The 16,108-nt window shown below is 33.2% G+C and overlaps 1 protein-coding gene and 1 pseudogene across 3 annotated transcripts in view; both read right to left on the bottom strand.

Annotated features, from left to right (window-relative positions):
- IMMP2L (inner mitochondrial membrane peptidase subunit 2) overlaps positions 1 to 16,108 on the bottom strand; it is a 353,770-nt gene that overhangs the window by 314,396 nt on the left and 23,266 nt on the right. The gene's annotated exons all lie outside the window — the stretch shown is intronic.
- LOC141542465 (integrator complex assembly factor WDR73 pseudogene) lies at positions 10,421 to 11,618 on the bottom strand (annotated as a pseudogene).

Genomic DNA, 16,108 nt, shown 5'->3' with positions numbered 1-16,108 from the left:
CTCTAGGGTTAGCAAATTCTTTTGCTTCTGAACCTGTGGTGCCTCCTAGCAGAAGGGATCTCTTTCATTCTACACACCTTATCGATTTCATTTCAGGAAAGATTTTTGTTTTGTTTTGAGGTAAAACATAACTACTTATAAACATGTATAATAACAGAAAAGGTCAACTATTTTCCATGACATTCCCCAATATGTTAAGAAAAACATTTTGAATTCAAGCACTTATTTTGAGAATGTTTGGACTTCTTTGAAATTATTTATCTATATCCTTAATATTGGATCCTGATATTTTCCACATTCCTTGACAATAATAAATTAAGTAGTATTACATTTGTACATAATTGTTTATAACAGAATAAGAAATATAATTCTAATACAGAAAAAAAAACAAGAAAAAATACAGAATAAATAGGTTTTGGAAAAAGTATAGTCATTCTGGCATGCAGTTGTTTCCCATATATTTATTATTTTAGAAATAGTAGAATGAAATATTTGCTGATCTTTCAAATGTAAAGATCATACCAAAATGAGTTAACTGATTAATAAGAAGGCCATTACCGACTTTTTATGACAGATAAATATCCCATTTCCTTGCCACAATATTGGATAAGAATTATATCAAAATAGAAAGTATAATCAACACACATTTAAGTAAATTATACTTACTTTGACAATGTTAAGAAGTAAATAGTATAACAAAAACCACGAGTTTATTTTAAAAAATCATTAATCATTTCAGTAAATAAATGCCTAAAGGACAAAATCAGATCTACCAAGGTCACATACAATGGGTTTATTAGCAAGAATGTAGCTCCCCCTAAAAAAAAAAAAAAAAAAAAAAGCAATCTGGCTGCTTACTTTATTGTCACTTAACAAGCTTGAATATGCATAGGAAAGAGGTACAGTGGAACCCATAACAAAAGATGAATAGTAATTGACATGGGAGATATTTCAGGATAAGCTGTCTCTGTGTACTAAAAGAGGAACCAGAAAATTATAAGTATAATTGTAAGAAATAAGAGAAGGTTCTGTGTGATTATAACAGCTCAGAATAGATCTATTCAAATAAATGAAATTTCTGTCAATATAAAAAGCTAGAAAACAGATAAAAATAAGAGATAAAAATTTTGACTACAATTATCACCAAAGAGAAATTTAACCTACAGTAATCACTATGATGAAGAAATCTGGAAAAGCCAGGAATTATCACAGCCAAACTACATGTTTGATCTTGTACAAATCATTCTAAAAATGTAAGAGATTTGATCTATGAAATGAACAACTATGATTTCAGAGGACCAATGAGATGGCATAATACATAATACCCAGCTATTGAAAAAGCTTTAATCTCTCTCTTTTTTTTAATTTTATAATTATAAATTTTTTGACAGTATATATGCATGAGTAATTTTTTTATAACATTATCCCTTGTAATCATTTTTCCAAATTATCCCCTCCTCCCTCCCTCTACTCCCTCCTCTAGATGACAGGCAATCCCATACATTTTACATGTGTTACAATATAACCTAGATACAATATATGTGTGTAAATCCCATTTTCTTGTTGCACCTTAAGTATTAGATTCAGAAGGTGTAAGTAACCTGGGTAGATAGACAGCAGTGCTAACAATTTGCATTCACTTCCCAGTGTTCCTTCTCTAGGTGTAGTTGTTTCTGTCCATCATTGATCAACTGGAAGTGAGTTGGACCTTCTTTATGTTGAAGATATCCACTTCCATTAGAATACATCTTCATACAACATTGAAGTGTACAGCGATCTTCTGGTTCTGTTCATTTCACTCAGTATCAGTTGATGTAAGTCTCTCCAAGCCTCTCTGTATTTCTCCTGCTGGTCATTTCTTATAGAACAATAATATTCCATAACATTCATATACCATAATTTACCCAACCATTCTCCAGTTGATGGACATCCATTCATCTTCCAGTTTCTAGCCACTACGAAAAGAGCTGCCACAAACATTTTGGCACATACAGGTCCCTTTCCCTTCTTTGGTATTTCCTTGACTATTATTGTTTTATGTCTTTTGTTTACAAACAAAACCAATGATATCTCTGGTTGATATCTTTAATTGTTGAAATGGATTTAAGTAAGACAGAATTGTACAGAGTTGGCAGTTTCATTCTTTTCCAAAGTCATCAAAGTCTAGTGGCAAGACAAAAGTCAGGATGAGAGGTGATGCAATGTATGACGTTGGTGTCTTTAATGTCTAAGAAAATTTGAAGTGCTGCACAGTGCCCACTTCCACCACTTTCATGGCTACTACAACAAATTATTTTCATTTGCCCATTCTGCCAGGGAAAGTCTTTGCATACTTTGGAATAGACACTGCCCTAGCACACTGATACGTTGGAGGTGAGTTACTCTCAACTTGATTTAACCTCTTTACTGAGATAATTTACTGGAGTGTGGCTACTCTCCATTCTACAGTTTCTTGGAACCATGAATGAGTGTTGAATGCCAGGTAGACATCAGAGGTAGATGAACAGGCACCCATCATATCATCTGCAAAAAAATGATAATTTGGTTTTCTCCTTACCTACTCTAATTTCTTTCATCTCTTTTTTCTTCTCTTAATGCCAAAGCTAACATACCTAATACAATATTGAATAGTAATGGTGATAGTGGGCAAACTTGTTCCACCTCTGATCTTACTGGAAATGGTTCTAATTTGTCTCTATTACATATGATGCTGATCATTTTAAAGAGATGCTACTGACTAAAGAAAACTCCATTTATTCCTATATTCTCTAGTGCTTTTAATAGGAATGGGTGTTGGATTTTTATCAAATGCTTTTTTTGACCTCTTGAAATAATCATATGATTTTTGTTAGTTTGGCTATTTATATAGTCAATTATGCTAATAGTTTTCCTAATATTGAGCCAGCCCTGCACTCCAATTTGGTTATGGTGTATTATCTTGGAGATGATGTTCTATAATCTCCTTGCTGATGTTTTATTTAAGATTTTTGCATTAATATTCATTAGGGAAATTGGTCTTTAATTTTCTTTCTCTATTTTTACCCTACCTGGTTTAGGTATCAGCATGATGTCTGTGTCATAAAAGGAATATGGTAGGATTCCTTCTTTCCCTATTTTTCAAGTAGTTTGAATAATATTGGAAATAATTGTTCTTTAAATGTCTGATAGAATTCACATGTAAATACATGTTGCCCTGGAGACTTTTTTCTTAAGGAGTTGATAGCTTATTTTATTCCTTTTATTAAAGTGGGTCTGTTTAAGTAATTTATTTCCTCTTCCATTAACCTGGGCAATCTATATTTTTCTAGGCATTCCTCCATTTCACTTAGATTATCAAATTTATTGGCATATATTTGGGCAAAATAACTCCTAATTATTACTCCAATTTCTTTTTCATTGGTTGAAAATCCTCCCTTTTCATTTTTGAGACTAACAATTTGATTTTCTTCTTTCCTCTTTCTAATCAAATTAACTAAAGGTTTATCTATTTGTTGGGTTTTTTTCATAAAACCAACTCAGTTTTATTTATTAATTCAATATTTTTTTTATTTTCAATTTTATTAATCTCCCCTTTTATTTTCAGAATTTCAAATTTGGCATTTAATTGGGCATTTTTCATTTGTTCTTTTTCTAGCTTTTATAGTTGCAAATCCAATTCAATGATCTCTTTCTCTATTTTATTTAGTGAGCATATAGAGATATAAAATTTCTCCTAATAACTGCTTTGGTTGCATCCCACAAATTTTGGAATGTTGTCTCATTGTTGTCATTCTCTTGAAATTATCAACTGTGCCTATGATTTTTTGTTTCACCCTCTCATTCTTTAGTTTCCACTTAATTTTTGCTCTATTTTCCCCTGGCCTTTTATTGCATGTAATTTTTATTGTATTATGATCTGAGAAAAATGTATACTAGTTTTGCCTTTCTGCATTTGACTTTGAGGTTTGTATGCCCTAATACATGGTCAATTTTTGTATAAGTTCCATGTATTACCAAGGAAAAAAAAGTATATTTCTTTCTGTCTCTATTCAAATTTTCCAAAGGTCTGTCATCCCTAACTTTTCTGGGATTCTATTTCCCTCTTTTTTTAAAAGTTGGATTTGTCATCACCAATTTTTCTTTCTTTTTTCTTTTTTTTATTATAGCTTTTTATTTACAAGATATATGCATGGGTACTTTTTCAGCATTGACCCTTGCAAAATCTTTTGTTTCAATTTTTCCCCTCCTTCCCCTCACTCCCTCCCCCAGATGGCAGGTAGACCAATACATGTTAAATATATTAAAATATATGTTAAATACACTATATATATATATATATATATATAGTGTATTTAACATATATTTTATATACATATACATATACATACTGTTATTTTGCTGCACAATCTATTTGCTTCAACTTCTTTCTTATTTCTATTTATCTAGTTCTGAGAGAACAAGATTAAGATCCCCTATTAATATAGTTTTGCTATGTAATTCTTCTTGAAGCTCTCTTAATTTCTCTAGGAATTTGGATGGTATACCACCACTTGGTGTATATATGTTTATTGTTAATATTACTTCATTATCTATGGTGCCTTTAAATAGGATGTAGTTTCCTTCCTTATCTATTTTAATTACATCTATTTTGCTTTTGCTTGATCTGAGATCAGGATTGATACTCCTGTTGGGGTTTTTTTTTTTGTTGTTTGTTTGTTTGTTTGTTTTTTACTTCAGCTAAAGCATAATAGATTCAGCTCCAGACTTTTACCTTTACTCTTAATGTATCACTCTGCTTTAAAGGAGTTTCCTATAAACAACAAATTGTATAATTCTGGCTTTTAATCCAGTCTGCTATCCTCTTCCATTTTATGGGGAAGTTCATCCCATTCACAGGTAAAATTATTAACTCTATATTTCCTGCCATCTTGTTTACCCCAGTTATTTTTTTCTCTTCTCTTTTCCCTTTTCCCTCCTCCTCAGTATTTTGTCAATGATCACCCCTTCCCTCAAACAGCCCTTCCATTTTGCAACTCCTCCCCCTTTCTTATACTTTTCCCTTCCTACTTCTCTATACAGTGAAACATAAGCTTCTGAGAAGCTAAATGTGCCTGATATTCTCTGAGCAAAATTTGATGAGAGTAAGACCCACACAATGTTCATGCCCCTCCTCCCCTCTTTCCCTCAATTGCAATAAGTCTTTTTTGCCTCCTTGTGAGATGTAATTTACCCCATTTTAACTCCATTTTCCTCTTCTTCCACTAGAATTATTTTTCCTCCTCTAGTTTCTAAATCATAATAAAATCAAATTGTAACTGCACCCTCTAAGTATACATATAACAGAAATACAGATCTCAAGAATTAAACGTATCATCTGCAGATATAGGTATATATAAACTTTTTAACTTTTAAAAGAATGTTATATTTTTTTTTCCTTTTTTACCTTTTTATGCTTCTCAAGTTCTATTTTTGAAGATCAAATTTTCTATTCATCTCTGATCTTGTCATCACAAATAGATGAAATTCACCTGTTTAAATGAATGTCCATCTTTTTTCCCTCAAATGTGATGCTCAGTTTTGCTGAATAATTATCTGTGGCTGAAATTCAAGTTATTTTGCCTTTTGGAACAGCAGATTCCATGTTCTTTGATATCTTAAAGTGGAAGCTGCTAGGTCCTGGTAATCCTGATTGTGGCTCCTCGATATTTGAATCATTTCCTTCTGGCTATTTATGATATTTTCTCTTTGATTTGATAATTTTGAAATTTAGCTATGACGTTCCTTGGAGTTTTCATTTTGAAGTCTTTCAGGAAATGATTGGTGAATTTTTTCAATGGCTATTTTACCCTTTAGTTCTAAGGCATCTGGGCAATTTTCCTTGATGATTTCTTGAAAGATAATGTCTAGGCTTTTTTTTTCATCATGGTTTTCAGGAAGTCCAATAATTCTTAGATTGTCTCTCCTAGGTCTATTTTCCAGATCAATTGTTTTTCCAATGAGTTGTTTTACATTTTCTATTTTTTCATTTTGGGGGGTTTTCTTTGACTAATTCTTAAAGTCTCATTGAATCATTCATTTCCATTTGTTCAATTCTAATTTTTAGTGAATTATTTCCTTCAGTTAGCTTTTTTATCTCCTTTTGCATTTGGATGTTTTGTTCAATGCATTTATTTTTCCATTTCACAAATTCTATTTTTTCAATGAATCAGTTTCTTTCTCATATCTAGTTTGTAAGGAGCTATATTGCTTTTTCCATTTCATCAAATCTATTTTGTAAGGATTTATTTGCCTTTTCCATTTTATCAAATCTATATTTAAGGAGTTTTTTTTTTTTCAAATAATTTCTGAATGTTTTTTTTTCCTTTTCCATACCCTTTTGCAAAGATCTCATTTCTTTCCCCATTTTTTCTAATTCTCTTTTAAGTTCTTTATAGAATTCTTCTAGGAAAGCTTTGTGAAATGGAAACCAATTCATATCACCCTTTGGGGCTTCATCTGGAGCTGATTTGCCTTTAGGATCTTCAGTGCGTAAGGTTTGTTCTTCTCATTCTCCATAAAAGCTGTCTATGGTCAGAGTTTTGTTTTGTTTTGTTTTGTTTTGTTTTGTTTTGTTTTGTTTTGTTTGCTTTTTTGCTCATTTTTTTAAATGTTGAGGTCTGTTCTTAAAGCAAAGAGGTGACAGACACTTTAGTTTGCCCTGGGACTAATGCTGGTGACTGAATGATGGTGCTAGATAGGCGTGGCCAGGAACCATGTCATTCCGGGGTTCAGGGACTCACTATTTGTCTTTTGTATTTGCTTTCAATGCCTTACAGCAAATCTCTGAACTACTGGCTTGTAACCAGAACAGAGTAGCCTAAGAGCCTCACAGTAGGTCCCCCAATATGCAAACACCACAATGCCTTGGCTCTCCACCCTAGCTCCTTGCCCCTTTAAGCTCTGTGATCTGGACTCAGAACCCTCTCCCTTTGCCTTATTGAAACAGACATTTTCTGAAGTTCTTCCAAAGTATCTTCTGGAAATTTGTTGTACTCCAAATATTTGTGGGCTCTGTTGCTCCAAAACCAGTTCAGAGACTAAATCTGCAGTTGATTTGAGAAATGCTCAGAGGAGGTCAGACAGATATTTGTCTGTTCTCTGCCATCTTGGCTCTATCCCCTCTACAAAAAAAAAGTCCTTTCAAGGAGCACCATGGTTTAATGAGGGAAACAAACAAGCAAGCAATGATATACAAACAAAAAACATACAAGATGAACTGTAGAAAACCTCAAAAAAAGACAATAGTATTATAAGAGTCTAAGAAAGCATTCTGGGAGAAGTTGGGACTTTTTTAGTTGAAACCTGAAGAAAACAAGGTAGAAGGCATAAATAAGGAGAGGGACCTTACAGACATGACAACCAGTGAAAATGCAGTGTCTTATTTAAGGAATGGCAAGAGACTAGATTTGACTAGATTACAGAGTACATGAAAAAGAGGGAGCTATAAGAAGACTGGGAAAGTATGTGTGGAGACAATCTATCAAGGATTCAAAAGCCAAATAAAATTATATATTTGATCTAAAGGTAAGAGGGATTCAAAGGATTTGATGAAATGGGAGGTAGAGAGAAGTGATATGTCAGAATTGAATTTAGGAGCTAGGTAGAAGATGGACTAGAATACAGACAGACATGAGGCAGGGAGACCAATCAGCAAGCTATATTGCAATAAAAAAATAAATTAGATGATGGTACCAGTAACATTGTCCAAAGAGAGTGGTGATGTATATAAAAATGATGTTACCAATACAGAATATGAACAAACAGTTGGCAACAGATTGCATAAGGGAAGGGGGGTAAGAGTGAAGAGTTGGGGATGGCATTTATGTTATGAGCCTAAGTAACTAGACCAATGAGAATATAAATGGAGAGCAATGGGAAACTACAAAGAGGGAAGAGTTTGGGGGGGAAAGGTAATGATATACTGAATTTAAAGTGTCTTCAAGACATCAAGTTTAAGATGCCCAATGGGCAGTAGGAAAGATCTTAAGAGATTTTGTTGGACCATGTAGTTATGTAATGAGGAATTTTTTTGAGATTTTTAAAAAACTCTCCAGTTGAGTAGTAGGAAATACAAATTAATAAATATTAATAATTTGTTAATTAAAAACAAAAATAATTATTTTTTAAAAAAGCTTATGTGGCCTCTGAAGCTCCTCCAATTCTATAAAAACCTCTTAGAACTAAAAATTATTTTTGTTTGGGTATATTATTTGCATGTCTTTTAATGGCCAAATGATTTGTTATTTATTTTACTAATGTGGAAAGTAACCATTTCAGATCCTCCTAAGTGACAAGAAAACAGGACCAAAATGGAATCAACACTAACAAGTCAACTTCCAGAGTTTCAAAGGCAGAATAGAGGAATCATTTAGTTGAATTCTCCTAACATTTCCCTCCAAACAACTTTAAAACAATGCCTCAAATAAAATTCTGTTGTAGGACAGCTAACAAAAGCTCAGAATGAGATATTCTTCCAACCCAAAACAACTTAAAATGATGGCAAGTGAGATCAGTGGCTCACAGATGGGGGAACAATCCAAAATTCACATAGGACTAGATGATAGAAACACAAGCAACAACAGTCTGTGGAACTTTCAAGCCAGGGATGGTAAAAGGACTCAACAACTAGCCAAAAAGAGATTAAAAGATACTCCTGTGTTAGCAATTGGATGCTGCAGCTCTGGACACTGGCAACTCTATTATCCATACCCACTTATGAAACACAGTTCAAGAACAATGAGGAAGACTTTTGTCAGGAGAGAGCAAGGGCCCTGAGGAGCAGTACTGCTTTTGGACAAAAGATTTCAGGGGCCCTGAAGATCAATATCAATTGCAATCCCAAGATATCAATGTATTTTTCAGGGTAAGGACCAGAACACAAATCAGGACCAGGAAAGTAGTAACCAAACCTCTCTAGACTATACCATATTGAAAGCATCAAAAACTTCCAAAACCCAAGAATTATCTCTGCAAACAGCAGAGTGAAAAAGCCTAAATGAAATTTGGGGTAATATTCATCTTTCCTTCCATAATAAAATAAACTTTAACTTTAAAGTGAGGAAATTAGAAAACAAAAAAGATAAAATCTGACCTTAAAAAGCTACTATAGTGATAGAGAATATCATTACAGGAATTCAGAAGACAATAAAGTCTAAACAGTTAGAAAGATTCAAAGGAAAAAAATTATGAACTGAACACAAACCAAACAAGAATTCTTAGAAGAGTTTTAAAATGATTTTCAAAATCAAAGTAATAGAGGAAATATTAGATAAAGGAATGAGAGCAAAGGAAGAAATATATGAAAAATCAATTTTTAGTTTAGTTAAAGAGACACCAAAAAAAACCACAATTAAGAAAATAACACATTAAAAAACAGAATTGGTCAAATGAAAAAAGAACAAAACTTCACTGAAGAAATTAATTCCTTAAAAAGAACTGAGCAAATTGAAAAGAAAGTATAAAATACCCATTGAAGAAAACAATTCCTTAAAAATTAGAATTGAGCCACTAAAAACTGGGGATTCTATGAAATATCAAGAAAGAATAAAACAATCAAAAGAATTTTTTAAAATAAAATGTGAAATATATCAGTGGAAAAATAACTTATTTAAGAAATAGATTTAGGAGAAATAACAAGAATTATTGGACTATATAAAAGGCATGATGAAAGAAAGAGGTTTTTTGTTTTTGTTTTTGTTTTTTATGTTTTAAGAAACTATGGAGAAAAGCTGCTCTGATAGCCTCAGAGGGTAAATAGAAACTGGAAGAATTCACAAATCTGAAAGAGACCCCAAAATGAAAATTCCAAGGAATATAACAGCCAAAATCCAGAGCTCCCAAGCCAAAGAGAAAATCCTTCAAATAATCAGAAATAAACCATCCAAATATCATAGAACCACAATAAGGATCATACAATATCTAACAGCTATCACATTAAAGGAGAAGCAGGTTTAGAATATTATATTATGGAAAACAAAAAACCTAGAATTACAATCAAGCAGAACCTAATCCACTATAGGGAAAAAATGGATATAGATGACTTTCAAGCATTCCTGATTGGAAAAAAAAAAGTTTAATAGCAAATTTGACTTTCAAACATAAGGCTCAAAAGAAACATTAAAAGGTAAACATGAAAGAGAAATCATAGGAGAATCCATTGTGTTAAAATGTTTCATTTCTCTATGAAAAAAGAATATATGTAACTTCTAAGAACTTTATAGGTTTTTTTTCTGGCATGGATTTATATTTTATTATGAATAATTTTATTTTTCATTTATTATCATTTTGTGTATGTACCAAAAAAAAGAAAAATAAATATATTTTGATTGTTATTAAAATACATCCATCTTTTTTGACGAGGGGTACTTAGCATTATGAAAATTATAGAAGGGGTACACATATGTCAAAAGTTTGGGAAACACTGCTCTACAACATAAAAACCTGAAAATGTTTGGGCCTGTTCCTTCCTTTGAATGGGGTCAACAGGAGTTACAAGGATCTATCCAATCCCACACATGCAAAGATGCATCAACTGCTGCAGACAACAATGTCCTGGGTTTGTCAGGATGCCAAGAATGTGTGGTGACCATTAAATGCATGTTGTTCTCAGTCCCATCCATGAAAAGATGTCTTTTATGGATAAAGAGTGGTTCTACATGGCTCCCATTTTTCTCCCAGGACATGGTATCATAGATCTGGAAAGTCCCATAAAAACCTGAAATGGCTAAGCAGCCATCTAGAGAAGGAGCCCAGGTTACCCTTAGCAACTTCCAGTCTGGATTGGGCATAGAAACTTGACACTGCACTGTTGTCACTCGATAGTCAAGGTCCCTTAAGTCTGTGAGCTGAAGCTGCCCATTTGAAGACAAACTGGCAATGGTGGGGCCTGACTCCAGCCCACTGGTTCGAACTGCACCACACCACAACTCCCCACCAGGTCCAGGGCTTGAGGTAGTCCTCCTTGAGTCACCCCAGACCTCTGGTGAATGTCCACAAGCCCCAGTCGTCCTGAAGCACAACAGAAGACAAAGGTATCTGCATCCAACACCTTCAGACTGCTTATCTCTTTTTACTGTTACTCTCATTTGACATGTAGAGTGTCTTCTGGGACTCCAGCTCAGTGACATGCAGATCATTGACCCTGGTCCCATGAAGGACTTTGGGGACCTTAGAGATTAAGGAATGCAATCCTAGGCGAGAAGTTACTTTTTGCCTCGTGTATAGCAATGGCATTTACAGCTTTAATCATATCACTATCGTCTGCAACCTGCCACACCTGTAGAGAATTGCCAGGTGGGCCAGTAGTGACCAGCAACCTGGTCTCTGACACATGCTTCAGGTTGTAGACAGGCTTGTCTGAAAATCCCCCATGTTTCACCCTGAAATCTCTTTCTGGGCATAAGCCCTGGTTTTCCACAGAAAGTTTGGGAGGTAAAAGAAGATGCAGAATTTCATTTTTTTTTCTGACTTTCACAGCCCGCAACATAGACTCCTTGGTTATCAGTCCACTCCAAGACTCTGGTAGGATCCTGCAACTCAAATGCATGGAGATCGTGATACAAGAGGAGAGAGTCCACGAGCCAATCTGCTGCCTTGTCCATGCTCCTCACCAAATCCAAAAGCTGCCCTGCTGCCACACGCGGAAGCAGATCTCCAACGAACTTTATCATTTTTAAGACAGTTTAAAAAATGGTACATAAAACATAGGGAATGATGTTTTTAAAAAAATTAATAGGTGAGAAAGAGGGATGCTCTGGGAGAAAGGGAAAGGGAGAGGAAGAATGGGGAAAATTATTTCACCTAGAAAAAGGACACACAAAAAGGTTTTACAGTGGAGGGGGAAATGGTAGAAGATGGGGTGGACAAAGCTTGAACCTGATTCTCATCTAAATTACTTCAAAGTGGGAAAAATACAAGAGGGAAAAAGAAAAAGAAAAAGGGAGTGTGACAAAAGGGAAGTCAGATAAAAGAAGTCAGTGGTCCAAAGAAAAAACTGACTTTAGAGGAGGAATGAGATCAAAAGAGGGTAAGAAACAGAAAAAAATAGACGTGCATGCACAGTCAATGATCATAATTGAATGTGAATAAGATGAAATCAACCATAATATGGTAGCAGATAGCGGAATGGATTAAAAAACAGAATCCAATAATATGTCATTTTCAAAAAATGTATTTAAAGAGACAGAGAGTGAACATAAGGGACTGACACATAATCTATTTTGCTTTAGCTGAAACAAAACAGGGTAAGATAGTAATTATGATCTCAAAGCAAAAGCACGAAAACCAGGAATAATACAAGTTGCTAAATATGCAACATAAAAAATGAAATGATTCCAATACTAAATACCAAATTTCTAAAGGAAAAGTTAAATAAATCTCAAGAAGAAATAGTAAGATTATAGTAATGGGACACTTTAACTTTCCCCTCTAAGAAGGGAAATAAATGAGAAAGAAGCTAATGAGATAAAAGATGTGATGGACCTTTGGAGAGAAATAAATGATAACAGAAATATACCTGTTTTACAGCTGTATATGGCACCTTCATAAAAACCAAAAATGTGTTAGGGCATTAAAACCTCACGCAGAAAAGCAGAAATATTAAATGCACCCTTTCCAGACATGTAGAAAATGCATGAAAATAAATACAGACATGCAAAAAATACAAAAAAAAATTACATTTAATAAAGGGCCATGGAAACACAGATAAATAAAAATTAATAGGAAACTAAATAACCTAACCCTAAAGAATAAATGGTTCAAAGAACAAATCATAGAGATGATCAATACTTTCATTAAAGAAAATAACAATGCAACAATATATCAAAGTTTGTGGGATGCAACCAAAGCAGTATTTGGAGAAATTTTATATCTTAAAATTCATACAGCAATAAAAAAAGATAAAGAAGAGATCAATGAATTTGTTATGCAACAACAACAAAAATAGAAAAGAATTTTAAATTCTTAATTAAATAAACAAAATAAAATATCCTAAAAAACAAAAAAGAGATTAATAAAATTGTAAATGGAAAACACTGAACTAATAAAAGTAGAAGGTAGTTTATGAAGAAAAACAATAAAATAGATAATACATTGGGTAATTTGTTGGGTAATTATTTTTTTCTTTAAAAGGGGAATAAAATCATATTACCAGTTTCAAAAGTGAATAGGGTGAATGCACTACCCTAAGAAGATAAAAGTAAAGAAATTATTCGGAATTATTAATTGAAATAGATAAATATTTACAAAAATACAAATTGTACACATAAACAGAGGAGGGAAAAGAATATCTAAATAAAGGGGCAGCTAATTGTTATATTAGATAGAGCACCAGCCCAGAAGTCTGGAGGACCTGAGTTCAAATTTGACCTCAGACACTTTATACTTCCTGGCTGTGTGACTCTGGGCAAAGTCACTTAACCCCAATTGCCTCAGGGGAAAAAAAAGAATATCTAAATAACCATGCATTAGAAAAAGACATTGAACAATCCATCAACAGCTCCCTGGGGGGGGGGGGGGGGGGAAATCCCAGCACTGCAAGATTTTTCCCTCAAATTTATTTTATTTGAAGAAACAAAATAAGAAAAAAGAAAAACAGAAAAACAGAAAAGTAATATAAAAGAAAATGGAACAAATAAAACTTTATCATGTGCCCAGCAGAACATCAGGGAGGATTCAAAATATGTAACAAAAAATACCAATTTAAGAAGAAATTATATCAAGTATCTTTTATTTACTTCCTTGTAAACTATTGTAAATTGCTGCACATATTTTTTACTTTATTCTTTTTCCTCCTTTCATCCTTACCCCACCCCAAGCTGGTTCTAGTTAAGAAAAAATATATTTATATATACATATGTAGATAGATACAAACATATACATACTCACATATATCTCCTTTTCATCCCCCCACTCCTCCCAAGCAAGCTACAGTTAAGAAAAAAGATTTATTTATGTAGACATATTTAATAAGAAATATTAGTGTTAAGAACCCTGGGGTGGGGATATGATGCCTCAAGCTTCCCATTATCTCTTCACTCAGACTAGGAACTCCAAACAAAGAGCTCCACCCTCCTGCAAGTGCACACAACCAGCAGTGCCTCTGTCCCACTGCTTCTGCACAAACTAGGCATGCTAACTAGATATAGCATCTATCTCACCCAGGGCCATGTCTCAGCAGTACAGCTGGACATGGTATACCCAATCAGCTGAGGTTCACTCTATCTTCAGGATTCAAACCCTAACTCTCCAGGAGGTAAAAGTCTCTGTGATTCTTTCTGAGGCTCCAGCTAACCAAAACAACCAAATTGCCCAAGATATCCCCACTTAATGTTTCTGTGGAGCTAGCCTGGAGGTTTTTGCACATCAGACAGGTTAATTCCAGCCCAGGGTCTCTCTTCAGATCTTGTCCAGTTATATGAGGAGGACCCCTGTTCTGCCCCAAGTCTTCTTTGTTTTTCACCAATTTATGTTTGCTCTGAAGTGCAAATTTGTTCTATTTGTAGAGCAAATCAGAAAAGCTTGAAATTTATCAGTCTATTCTACCATCTTCCCAGAATGCTCCCCCAGGACTGAAAAGATGTCCAAGTATTTTGTACTTAACATTTAAATAACAATAATCTCAATACTTGAGATTATTGAGATTAAACTCAACTACTTGAAAAAAATAGGTAAAAAAGGAGGCCTATTCCTTTCATGACACAAAAATGGTTTTGATTCCTAAACCAGTTAGAGCAAGAAACAGAAAATTATTTCCCTAATGAATGATGCAAAAAATTTTTAATAAAATAGAAGCAATTTGATTAAAGCAGTATATCACAAAGATCATACACATGTACCTACATTTATACTAGAAATGAAGGGGATGTAAAATATTAGGAAAACTGTCAGCATAATTGATTATATAAATAACAATAACAACAAAAGTCATATGATTATCTCAATAGATATAGAAAATGCCTTTGATGAAATACAAAACCCATTTCTATTAAAAACATAGGAAATCAAAGGAACCAATGAAGCCATGCTTAAAATGATATGTAATAAATATCTAAAATCAAGAGCAAGCATTATCTGTAATATAGTTAAACTTAAAACCTTCCCAGTTAGATGCATGGCAGAGCAAGAATGTCCTTTAATCCCACTATTATTCAATACTATATTAGAAATACTAGCTAACTTTTCTTCTTAAAAAAAAGAAAAATAGGTAATGAGGAAACAAAACTATCACTCTGCAAATAATATGATGGTATAGCTAAAGGACCCTAATGAATCAACTAAAAAGAATTGTTCAAACAATCAACAATTTTAGTGAGTTTTCAGGATACAAAATAAACCCACATAAATCAACACCATTTCTATATACTACCCAAGAAAATATAGGAGAGAGAGAAAAAGTCCACTTAAAATAACTGCAGATAATATAAAATACTTGGGAGTCGATCTGCCTAGGCAAATCCATGGACTCTATGAACATAATTACAAAACATTTTTCAGACAAATAAAGACAAATCTAAACAAGTGGAGAACTATCAATTGCTCATAAGTATGCCAAGTCAATAAACTGATAATTAAAATGTTGCCCAAATTAATTTATTTATTAAATGCCACAATTACTAAACTACCAAAGAATTGTTTTATAGAATGAGAAAAAAAAATAATAAAATTCATCTGAAAGAACAAAACATCAAGAATTAAGGGAATTAATGAAAAAAATTCAAAAGAAGGCAATCTAGCAGTACCAGATTTCAAACTATATTCCCAATTGGTAATCATAAGAACAATCTGATACTGGCTAAGAAATGAAAAAGTAGATAATATGCAGTAATTTTTTAAAAATTATAATAGCAATCTATTATTTCATAAATCCAAATATCCAAACTTTTAGAGTAAGAATTAACCATTTGACAAAAATTGCATGGAAAACTGGAAAATACTTTGACTTTGAAAAGAAATTAGGCATAGACCAACATCTACACCATACACCAAGATAAAGTGAAAATGGATCAATGATTTAAACATAAAAGGTAATATCATAAGTAAATTAGACAAGCGTAGAAAAAATGTACCTGTCAGATCTATGGATAAGGGAAGA

The sequence above is a fragment of the Sminthopsis crassicaudata genome, chromosome 5 (assembly GCF_048593235.1).
Source record: "Sminthopsis crassicaudata isolate SCR6 chromosome 5, ASM4859323v1, whole genome shotgun sequence".
NCBI classification, from domain to species: domain Eukaryota; kingdom Metazoa; phylum Chordata; class Mammalia; order Dasyuromorphia; family Dasyuridae; genus Sminthopsis; species Sminthopsis crassicaudata.
The sequence above is the reverse complement of the archived record's forward strand: the minus strand, read 5'-3'. Positions and strand labels throughout refer to the sequence as shown.